We start from the raw sequence: 12,166 nt of genomic DNA, 5'->3' as shown, positions 1-12,166 counted from the left end.
ACACCAATTGCATTTTTTTTTTTTTTGCATTGGTGTCATTTGTGACTGTAATAACTGTTAGGGCAGTTAGGGTTAGCCCCCTTTAGTTCTAATGTGCCCCCCTAACCCCCCCAATAAAGGTTTAACCCCGTGATCACCCCCCGTCGCCAGTGTCACTAAGGCTGGGTTCACATTGCAGCGGTTTATGAGAACGAATGTGATTCGCACCGCACTGCAGATCACATCCGATCTCTGTGCGATTCGAGTTCAGCCATACAGATAGTATGGCTGAATTCGCGCCGCACCCGCCGCAAATTCGCACGGGACCCTTTTTTTGGTTCGCAGCAGAATCGGATCGCATGGGTGTTCACACCATGCGATCCGAGTTTGCAGATCGCACTGCGATATGCGAACTGATCTGGGGGTGTCATTAACATTTCACTGACACTCCCAGCAGTTCGCATAGGGCAGTGTGAACTGCCGCCGGGAGGCATGCGATGTGGGAACCCGCCGCGGATTCGTGGCGTTCCCGCATCGCTCCAGTGTGAACCCAGCCTAATAAGCGATCATTTTTCTGATCGCTGTATTAGTGTCACAGGTGACGCTAGTTAGGAAGGTAGGTATTTAGGTTCGCCACAACTTTTTATAGCGCCAGGGACCCCCATATACTACCGCATAAAGCCCCCTGATTGCCCCCTAGTTAACCCTTTCACCAGTGATCACCATATAACTGTTACAGGTGACGGTGGTTGGTTAGTTATTTTTTTATAGTTTCAGGGCACCCGCCATTTATTACCTAGTCTCACTAGTGTACCCCTAAATTTAGGGGTGTCTACTTTCCAAAATGGGGTCATTTGGGGGGCGTTTGTGCCATCTTGGCATTTTATGGCCTTCAAAACTGTAACGCCCTTAGAAAGCCTGAAGGCGGTGCTTGGTTTTCGGGGCCCCGTACGCGGCTAGGCTCCCAAAAAGTCACACATATGTGGTATCCCCATACTCAGGAGAAGCAGCAGAATTTATTTTGGGGTGTCATTTCACATATGCCCATGGCATGCGTGAGCAATATATCATTTAGTGACAACTTTGTGAAAAAAATAAATAAAATAAAAAAGTTTGTAATTTTCCCGCAACTTGTGGCAAAATATAAAATATTCCATGGACTCAGCATGCCTCTCAGCAAATAGCTTGGGGTGTCTACTTTCTAAAATGGGGTCATTTGTGGGGGTTTTGTGCCATCTTGGCATTTTATGGCCTTCAAAACTGTAATAGGTAGTGAGGAGTGAAGTCAAATATTAATAGAAAACCTGAAGGCAGTTCTTGGCTTTCGGGGCCCCGTACGCGGCTAGGCTCCCAAAAAATCCCACACATGTGGTATCCCCGTACTCAGGAGAAGCAGCAGAATTTATTTTGGGGTGTCATTTCACATATGCCCATAGCATGTGTGAGCAATATATCATTTAGTGACAACTTTGTGTAAAAAAAAAAAAAAAAATTTTTTTTGTCATTATTCAATCGCTTGAGGCAAAAAAATAAAATATTCAATGGGCTCAACATGCCACTTATCAATTTCCTTAGGGGGTCTACTTTCCAAAATGGGGTCATTTGGGGGGGTTTTGTACTGCCCTGCCATTTTAGCACCTCAAGAAATGAGATAGGCAGTCGTAAACTAAAAGCTGCGTAAATTCCAGAAAACGTACCTTAGTTTGTAGATGTGACAACTTTTGCGCAAACCAATAAATATACAGTTATTGACTTTTTTTTTACCAAAGACATGTGGCTGAATACATTTTGGCCTAAATGTATGACTAAAATTGAGTTTATTGGATTTTTCTAATAACAAAAAGTAGAAAATATCATTTTTTTTCAAAATTTGCGGTCTTTTTCCATTTATATCGCAAAAAATTAAAAATCGCAGAGGCAATCAAATACCATCAAAAGAAAGCTCTATTTGTGGGAAGAAAAGGACGCAAATTTTGTTTGGGTACAACATTGCATGACCGCGCAATTACCAGTTAAAGCAGCGCAGTGCCAAATTGTAAAAAGACCTCTGGTCATTTACCAGCAAAATGGTCCGGTCTGAAAGTGGTTAAAGACGCAGAGAAACATTAGAAGACCAGCAAGAGTACAATAGCAGCTGTAAGCATCCAATGTGTTCCCACACTAGTTCCCTGCAAGCAAGCTATACAAGAATGGCACCACCCCAACTTATAGTTAGCTTTTGAAGTTAGGGTCACATGGAAGAACTTTGCAAGGAATAAACACACAAACATTTTCCCACCATATGTACCAGCTAGCCTACAAAAAAAAAAGAAAGTCGCTGGGTTTAGCTGCACAGTGCACAGATTTGCAAATATCTGTCTCCATATTGGAGCATATATCATTGACAATAGATAAATTAAAAGGAGAAATATGGTTCCGTATATATTCATCTTTGTTCTCTATCCACTTGATTGAAGTATACCAATGACAACAAATTGTATCGATATCGTATATTTACACTGTATGGTTACTCAGTTGATTATACCATTGTATGTAACGAAATTATCAATAAAAGCTGTTTTTGGAAAAAAACAAAAAACAAAAGGAGAAGTATGGCCAAAGATATTTTGGCTATACTTCTGTAGGTCACAGAGGGGGCAGTTTGGTTTGCTCTGACCCATTGCCAGCCGACAGTGGGCTACAGCCCTCTTTTGGCTGATGTTACTTTACAGTTGGGATTCACCCAGAAGCCTGGACCGGCAGTTAGATCAGCCTATCAGTGAGCTGCTGAGGGCCTGAGCCAGCCAGTCCCGCCCCTCCAGTGAGTGCAATCACTTGATCACTCAGTTCTTAGAAGTGGCGGGGTACAGATGCAGTAGGCAAGTATAATTTGGAATGGAGGCAATCCTTTTCACATTAAAAGCTCAGCAAGAGCACACCTGATATGTGCCCTGCATAAGTTTAAAAGGAGGAACTACCATCTGGTGTTTGTCTGGGTGTTTATCAATTATGGACACCAATTTCCACCACAAAAAAAGGAAAGAAATGGAAATGGGATTACAGCAGTGGACTGAATGGGATCTGTTCCGACAAAAAACAAACTGCTAAATGTGCTTAAAATCACACACACCTGGCTCTTTTTTCTTGTAACACTACACATGATAACGCACTGCTTTGTGTTTGCTACATACTATCATCTAGGTGCATTCATAATGAATGATGTTGCAGCGCATTTTAATGCGCTTTACTGTGAGTTGTTGTTGCTGCAACATGCAACAGGGAAGTGAGAATCTGGCCAGAAAGTATTTAGGACATAGATAGCCAGTAAACCGGTATTTTCAGATATAGGTCAGGTGGGAATTCATGGCTCATGGTTTTCAAATGTTGCCTTGACTTTGTGGCATTTCAGCTCTGGAATATTTAGCTCCATTATGGTGGACTCCTTCATCATTAGCCTGCGTCAGATCTACCTTCGAGCAAAAGGGCTGTATCCTACGAATCCTCCCAATAAAATGTTTGTAAGCAATCTCAGCGGCCATCAGCCATAGTAATGTAGCTGTTAAATTAACCACCTACTGTCCACGCTATAGCCGAAAGACGGCTGCAGCGTGGACCTAATTTGCCGTGCTCGAGCGGCCTGTGCCCCCCCCCCCCCCGCAGAGCTTGTGCACCACGTGCTGTGATCAGCGAGTTTATGAGACTCTGCTGATCAAAGATCGGAGTAAGGGGTCAATCCCGACCCCTTATCACGTGATCAGCTGTCAGCCAATGACAGCTGATCATGTAATGTAAACAGAGCCGTGAATCGGCTATTCTCCTCATGCTGATCACTGGCGGCTTTGAGAGGGACATCAGTCCCGATCATGGAGAGCCTCTGCAGAGGCTTCTGTGCCACCTACCAGTGCCCACAGTACCACCCATCAGTGCCCACAGTGTCACCTATCAGTGCCCACAGTGCCACCTAAAAATGTCACCAATCAGTGCCTCATCACCAGTGCTGCCTATCAATACCACCTACCAATGCCATCAGTGCCACCTACCAGTGCCCATCATTGCCGTCTTATCAGTGTCTTATCGTCTTATTATCTCGATTTTGGCAAGTAATGGGAGAGGGGGGAGAACTGTGTACCAACGGTTCGTAAGTTCCGCAGCGGGAACTGAACACACGATATGAGGGGATACAACAAATGGCAACGATTTAGGACAAGATGCAAATGCAAAGTAACCTACTCCTACCTTTCTTCTCCTAGATGGCCACTCAGTTGTCAGCTAATTGCCAGCTCCTATCTTTCCACAGCGACTCACCTGTTGATATCCTGCTTGTCAGTCCTGCCTACTTAAGCCGTCCTGTCCAGATGATCTGCCTTCGCCTTGGTCACATCTGTAGAGAAGCTCTCCTGTGTTCCTGTTAAAGACTTGCTTGGCCAAAATTGCTTCTGGCCCAGACCCTGCTTGCTGTTCTACTACGCTCATCTCTGGCTCCCTGACGTTTTGGCTTGTCTGACTATCCGTTTCAGTTTTGACTATGTTTACTTTTACTTACTTTTTTTATTATTATTAAAGTGTGATTTAACTGTACTTCTGTCTCAGTCTGATTCATGGTTTCTGACAGTAGGTGAAGGCCTTGAATTCAGAAGATGCAGTCAATCCACTTGTTGGTAATATTTTTTCCAGATCAGATGAGCAGGATCACTGCATAGATCAGTTTGCCATGGCGTTACAAACGCTCCCGAATCACACGGCTCACCTGGAATCTCCCACTATGGCTGCTCTGGTACAACCTGTACCAGGTACCACCTGTGTTGCAGGCCTTGCAGGCCTTCCCTGCTGCTGCTCCAGTCTCTGTGCAGGCACCCGCCTCGAGTATTACTTCTATAAGAGGTATGTCTGGTTCCGCTCCACTTTCCCAGCGATTTGGGGGCAATCCAGTTCAATGCACAGGGTTTCTCATCAAGGTTGAGATATACTTTGAGATGTTTCCCAAGGAATTTCCCATAGACAGAAGCAAAGTAGGTTTCGTGATAACTTTGCTTTCTGAGAGAGCCTTGGCCTGGGCAAACCCTCTATGGAAGACGCAAAAATCCTATTGTCTTGACTTTGTGTTTTCTTTTAAAAGGGTATTTGACATTCCCGCATTTTCCGCTTCTGCTGCCAAGTGCCTCATGTCCATCAGAATATGAGAACTGTTGTAGATTACGCCATAGAATTCTGTACTCTGGCAGCAGAGGTGCTTGGAACAATGAGGCCCTCGTGGTCGCTTTTTCTCATGGTCTCTCAGTTACCATCAAGGATGAGATAGCAGCCCAAGATATATCCACTGAGCTGGAGAGGTTGATTACCTTAGCCATCCTCATTGACTCCAGACTCAGAGAAAGACTCCCTTTTAAGGAGCGCTTGCGTTAGCCTCCTATACATTTGTCTCCGAACTTTGCAGTCCCACCCTTGCCTCCCTCACCTTCCATGCCTCCTGGTACCCAGTCGGTCTGTGAACCCATGCACTTGGGCTTTACGCGTCTCTGTGCGGATGAGAGAACCCTTAGAAGGAGGGAGAGATTGTGCCTTTATTGTGACCAGGCAGGTCACTTTTTGAAGTCTTGTCCTACCCGTCCAGGGAATGACCGAACCTTGAGGTCCTGTCATGCACAGATGGGTGGCCTTGTTTCATCCCCAGTTATCCAGAAGGATAAGCCCCTGGTTTTGATTACCCTTTCTTGGGCTGAGTCGCCCGTCGAGATACAGGCTCTAATCGACTCTGGGGCTGCAGGCCTGTTCATTGATGCTGCCTTTGTATTTGAAGCACTTGATTCTGCTGCAGCTGCCATTGAGGCTCTTGACGGAAGACTCTACAGCCTGCCCATGTGACTCATGAGACTGTTCCATTGTTCATGGCCGTAGGGGCTCTTTACCATGAAATGATCCAATTCCAAGTTATTTCCTCACCTAAGTTTCCTCTGGTTATTGGTTATCCTGGGTTACAGAGGCACAACCCCTCTTTTGATTGGCTCCGTGCTGAGGTTTTCTCCTGGTCGCCACAATGCTTCCAGAAGGTAGCCTGTGCACCTCTTCACTCTCCTCCCTGCCGGAGGAGTACCGTGATTTTAGCATTGTCTTTGACAAAGATCAAGCCGGTAGTTTGCCTCCACACCGGGCGTATGATTGTGCAATTCACCTTCAACCTGGTGCCATACCCCCTTGTGGCCGGGTTTACCCTTTGTCGGTCTTGGAGGATAAGGCCATGGAGGAGTATGTTTCAGATGCACTTTCTCGAGGTTTCATCCACAAATCCTCATCTCCTGCTGGTGCTGGTTTCTTCTTTGTGAAGAAAAGGAGTGGTGAACTGAGACCTTGTATTGATTATAGGGGTCTCTATCGTTTCACGATTAAGAATGCCTATCCAATTCCATTGATTATGGCATTATTTGACCGCCTCAAGGAAGCAACGGTTTTCACGAAGCTTGATTTGAGAGGGGCATACAATCTTGTGAGTATTAAGGAGGGCGACAAGTGGAAAACTACGTGTAATACCAGAACCTTGTAATGCCTTTTGGCCTGTGTACTGCCCCTGCAGTTTTCCAGGAATTTATTAACGATGTCATCTGCGATTTGTTGCAGATATGTGCGGTGGTTTATCTCAATTAAAATACTCATATTTTCCAAGTCCTTGGAGATCCACCACACAGATGTCTGTCATGTGCTTCAGAAACTAAGAGAGAACAATCTCTATTGTAGATTGGAGAAGTGCGAAATTCCATCGTGAACAGATTAAATTCCTGAGTTATGTTATTTGCACTGCTGGTTTTCCGGAGGACCCAGAGAAACTTTCAGCAGTCCTACAATGGCACCGACCCTTGGGTTTACGTCCTCTGCAGCGTTTTCTTGGCTTTGTCAACTATTATCGAAAGTTTATTTGGACCTTCTCGTCTCTGGTCAAGCCCCTGACTGATATGACCAGAAAGGATGGTAACCCACAGAGTTGGTCTCTGGAGTCCATGAGAGTTTCAAGGCTGCCTTTGTTTCTGCTCCTGTGTTGGCACATCCTGATCCTACGTTACCTTTTATCCCTGAGGTTGATGCTTCTGAGACTGGAGTTGGCGCCCTTCTGTCTCAATGTCCTACCTCCTGAGAGCGCTATGCATCCTTGTGGCTACTTTTCCAAGAAATTGGCACCTGCGCAGTGCAATCACAGATTGGTGACAGAGAGCTGTTAGCGATCATTTTAACCCTGAAAGAATGGAGAAATCTCCTCGAAGGTACTACTCGTTCTTACTTACCATAAGAATCTAATTTTTGTCTGAGGCTAAATGCCTCTCTCTCAGAAGGGCGTGATGGGCTCCTTTCTGGGCCATTTCCCAACAATTCTGAAGGCCTAGTCTACATGCTGATGTAACTTCCTTCGTAGCTGTCTGTTCTGTGTGTATGTGTTCAGAGTAAGACTCCACGACACCTTCCAGTGGGCCTCCTACAACCCATACCCAATGGAGAGGCCCTGGACCCACCTGTCTATGGATATCATTGTGGAGTTACCCAACACAGTTATCCTTATGGTGGTTGACCTGTTGTCGAAATTGTATTCCACTTAAGAAGTTGCCCACTTCTAAGGAACTGGCTTCCATTTTTGATTGGGAGACCTTTTGCTTACATGGGCTACCCAAGGTGATTGTCTCGGACAGGGGTAGTCAGTTTGTGTCCGGGTTCTGACGAGCCTTTTGTGCACAGTTGGGAATTCAACTTGCTTTCTCCTCTGCGTATTACCCGCAGTCTAATGGGGCCACAGAATGAGACAATCAGTCCTTGGAGCAATTCTTACGTTGCTATATTTCTGACCATCATAACAACTGGTAAGACCTCTTACCGTGGGCGGAGTTTGCTCACAAGAGCACCTTGAATTCTGCTTCCTGATTGTCCTCGTTTATGGTGAACTATGGTTTCCAACCTTCCATGTTGCCTGACTCATTTGCTCTGCAGTGTATTCCTGTATCAGAGGAGCATCTCCGTGGTCATTGTTCCACTTGGGCACTAATCCAGGAGGCTTTGTGAAATGCTAATGATAGGTACAGAGTCCATGCTGCCCGCAGATGCCTGCCTGTGCCTTCCTACCAGGTTGGGGACGGAGTCTGGCTGTCATCTCGCAACCTTCGACTTCATGTTCCCTCTCTAAAGTTCGTACCTCGGTTTATTGGGCCTTTCCGTATTCTTTGCAGGATTAACCCAGTGGCTTACGAATTAGACCTTCCTTCTAATATGCGTATTTTCGAATGTATTTCATGTCTCCTTTTTAAAACATTTGGTCTGCAACTGCTTTACCGCCTCTGTGCCTCATCCTCAGACGTTCCTGACCCTGTCCTCCTCTGTGATTTTCCATAGACGTTTTCCCCTCAAGCCTGGTGGTCCTCCAAGGGGAAGGGGTCATTGAGGAGGGGGTACTATCAGGGCTGGGCTCAGCCCTTTCTTCTCCTAGCTGGCTGCTCAGCTGTCAGCTAATTGCCAGCTCCTATCTCTCCACAGTGACCCTGTTTATAATAGTTATAATTAAAGTGAAACAATAAAAGTGTAATATTCCTTAAAAGTTCGTACCTGGGGAATTTCTATAGTATGCCTGTAAAGGGGTGCATGTTTCCCATGCTTAGAACTGTCCCTGCACAAAGTGTAATTTCTGCAGGAAAAAAAGTAATTTAAAAGCACTCGCGTCTATAATGAATTGTCGGCTCCCCGTAATACAGAGAACAGTCATTGAAAGTCATTGATAAAAAAAGCATTACATCAGAGGGGGGCGAGGTCACCCATACATCACTGGGGAAGCCCGGCTTTCCCCTTGCGTCAGAGGGGGGCGGGTCAAGTAACGGGTGGCCCCTCCTCCTCAGCTAAGACGTGTCAGGCTGCCAGGAATCCCGCAGTGTCTCCGGTGGAGACAGGATGGATGCGCTGCGCTGGACCATCGGGAGAGATCACCCATCGCTCGACCCCGGAGAAGAGATCAGATCACCTGTCTCTCGACCCCGGAGAAGAGATCACCCATCACTGGATAGCAAGAGTGGATTACGACTGCTGGAATCTTTTTTTTATTTTTAATAAAGGACTTTTCCCAATGGTGTGTGTGTGTGTGTGTGTGTGTGTGTTTTTTAACAATGCTTACACTTTCTTTGTGAAATGGTAGGGGTACTTTTGTACCCCCTTACCATTTCAAACAGGGGGGGGCCGGGATTTGGGGGTCTCCTTGTTAAAAGGGGGCTTCCAGATTCTGATAAGCCCCCCCGCCCACAGACCCCCACAACCACCGGCCAGGGTTGTGGGGATGAGGCCCTTGTCCTCATCAACATGGGGACAAGGTGCTTTGGGGGGACCCCAAAGCATACTCCCAATGTTGAGGGCATGTGGCCTGGTATGGTTCAGGAGGGGGGGGGCGCTCTCTCGTTCCCCCGCTTTGAAAATTTGACGTGGGGTTCCCCTTAAAATCCATACCAGACCTGAAGAGTCTGGTATGGATATTTGGGGGAAACCCCACGTAATTTTTTTGTTTTTTAATTTGACGCCGGGTTCCCCTTAATATCCATACCAGACCTGAAGGGCCTAGTAATTTAATTGGGGGGGAACCCCACGCTTTTTTTTATTTTTTATCAATGACTTTCAATGACTCTTATCTGTATGTGTAGATATCTGTATATCTACGGGGAGCCGACAATTTATTATAGCCGCGAGTGTTTTTAAATTACTTTTTTTCATGCAGAAATGACACTTTGTGCAGGGACAGTTCTAAGCACGGGAAACATGCTCCCCTTTACAGGCATACTATACACACCCCCCAGGTACGAAATTTAAAGGAATATTACACTTTTATCGTTTCACTTTAATTATAACTATATATTAAATTCACTGCTCCCGAAAAAACTGCCTTTTTTTAAAGTTTTTTTTTTCATTGATACAGGTCCCCAAACACTTTTTATGACAGTAACTTGCATATAAGCCTTTAAAATTAGCACTTTAGATTTCTCCCATAGACTTTTACAGGGTGTTCCGTGGCTTTTCGAATTTGCCGCGAACACCCCAAATTGTTTGCTGTTCAGCAAACAGGCGAACAGGCAATGTTCGAGTCGAACATGAGTAATAATAACTTGCATATAAGCTTGCATATAACTTGCATATAAGCCTTTAAAATTCATACTTTTGATTTTGAACGTTCGCGTCCCATAGACTTTAATAGGGTTATAAAGTTCACACGAAGTTTAGGTCTATTTGCAGGTTCTGGTGCGAACCGAACCGGGGGTATTCAGCTCATCCTTACTGATGACGTGGATACTGCTTCACAAAAGGCGTAGAGACTACAGTCCAAATATGCATCAATTCAAGTGCTCTTGCAAATTTGTATATATGTAATTCAGCAGGAAAACATGTATATATTTTTTTGTTTTGACACATACAAAGTCTATGATGTCTGTTTTTAACTTTAACATGAAATACATTTTGTATCTTTTTTATATATTGGTAAAATGGGCAACATTTCTTCTTTTAGATTTCACAGTTATAAAATACACTTACTTTATTGCATCTCTCTAGAATCATGAAAATCCCAGATTTTGGCCGAGAATGCTCCTCTCCTACTGGAGCTCTCCCAGGATCTTGCTGAAGACTTTTGATGTTACCTTACCCCAGCTTCTGCCCTGGAGAGGGTAAATACATTATCAAACTTTTTTATTTTTTTTACATGTGTTTTGTGCAGACTGTGCACAAAACACATGACTGTGAAGCTGCACAGGACCCTTTTGGGACTTAAAGTGGTTGTAAACCCTTACATATACCCACTGAAGTGACTAGCCTCAGGTGATACACAGAGATGAAGCAGATCCTTCTGCTATGTTATTCCCTTTTATCTGCAATCATCTCTTCTCTACAGCAATTCAAAGTCCAGAATTTACCAAGCATTTCCGAGCTTCAGAAGGCAAGGAGCGGAGATCTGATGTCACACAATACACAGCACAGAGAGGAGATTTATGTGTAATCTTAGACCTGAGTGGAAGAAATGGCTTCCCCCTTACACAGAACATAGGAAAACATGAACAACTGAGGCTGTCAATCACCTGTTGTGGGCTGGAAAGGAATGGGGTCTGGTGTTGACATAAACTGTCAGAAGTGACTCATGCACACGCAGATAGCCGAGGAATGAGAGACTGGACACACTAACTGCTTTCGAGTTTCATATCTATCTACCAAAACAGTTCAGCTGCGGACTGACCTTGGTGCACCAAGGTTGCTGCTTCTATCTTTTTAATAAAATGCCACATAGAGGGATCACAGCACAGCAGTAAAAAGTAAGCCTCTTACCAACGCTAATGTAATTATTTATCTACCATTATTCTGAGCTTTACCCCCGACAGTAAATCTCAAATGAGGGCACAAATATAATTATTGAATAATTAGCCCACCACAGTGATACTTAGGTAAAATGAAAGGCTGAGAGGATGGCTCAGTCGCTGGCTTCTTGAATAGCAAGATCCCCTCCATTACTAGGTTTCAGTCCACCTTGGAGTTTTGGGTGTTCCCATCTACTTTTCATGTTCCATCATGTGTTTTTTTTTATATTCTTTAATTTCATTTTTTAAGAGGTACAGAGAGGGAGGTGAGTAGGTCAGTACAATAGTTCAAGCAGCAGTCACAATCAGATCAGGTATAAACAATGTGACAGAGCGAGGCTCTGCCCTTATGAAATTGGAGGAAAAAGAGACACAGACACAGAGTTTGCATATCTGCGGACTGCAAGACTACAGAGTGTAGCGTTTAAATGGAGAAAACTGCTCTGTCAGTTTTCTCCAGGTTTTGCTAGCTCCAAATGGGATTCTGTAGTTTGGAGATCCCTGAGAGTCATGGGTGGGATGGGATCTCCAACCCTGTGTCCGGGTCTTGACGATAGCGAGCAGGGTGTGTGCCCAGCTGCACACAGCCCATATAATGAAGGGCTGTTGGGAGTGGAGTGTGAGCAGCTTGCTGCTGCTTTGAAGACAGGCCTGTGTTTGGAGAGTGGTCTGCCCTGTGGAAAACTGTAGTCCGTGTAAGGGACTGGAAAAGTCTGACAGCCTTGAGAGTCAGGAAGACTAAGGAAGAAGTGAGTCCAGGGGGCTGGAAAGAATCGATAAATCTGTTGGGAGCAAGCAGAGGAACTGCTGACAATTGAGAGCCAGGTGGCTTGGTATGTTTTCATTTGTGTGCTGAATGAAGT

Source organism: Lithobates pipiens, unplaced genomic scaffold (assembly GCF_037356315.1).
Source record: "Lithobates pipiens isolate NorthernLeopardFrog02 unplaced genomic scaffold, aLitPip1_a1.2 Scaffold_13, whole genome shotgun sequence".
Lineage (NCBI taxonomy): Eukaryota > Metazoa > Chordata > Amphibia > Anura > Ranidae > Lithobates > Lithobates pipiens.
Note: the sequence above shows the minus strand (reverse complement) of the source record.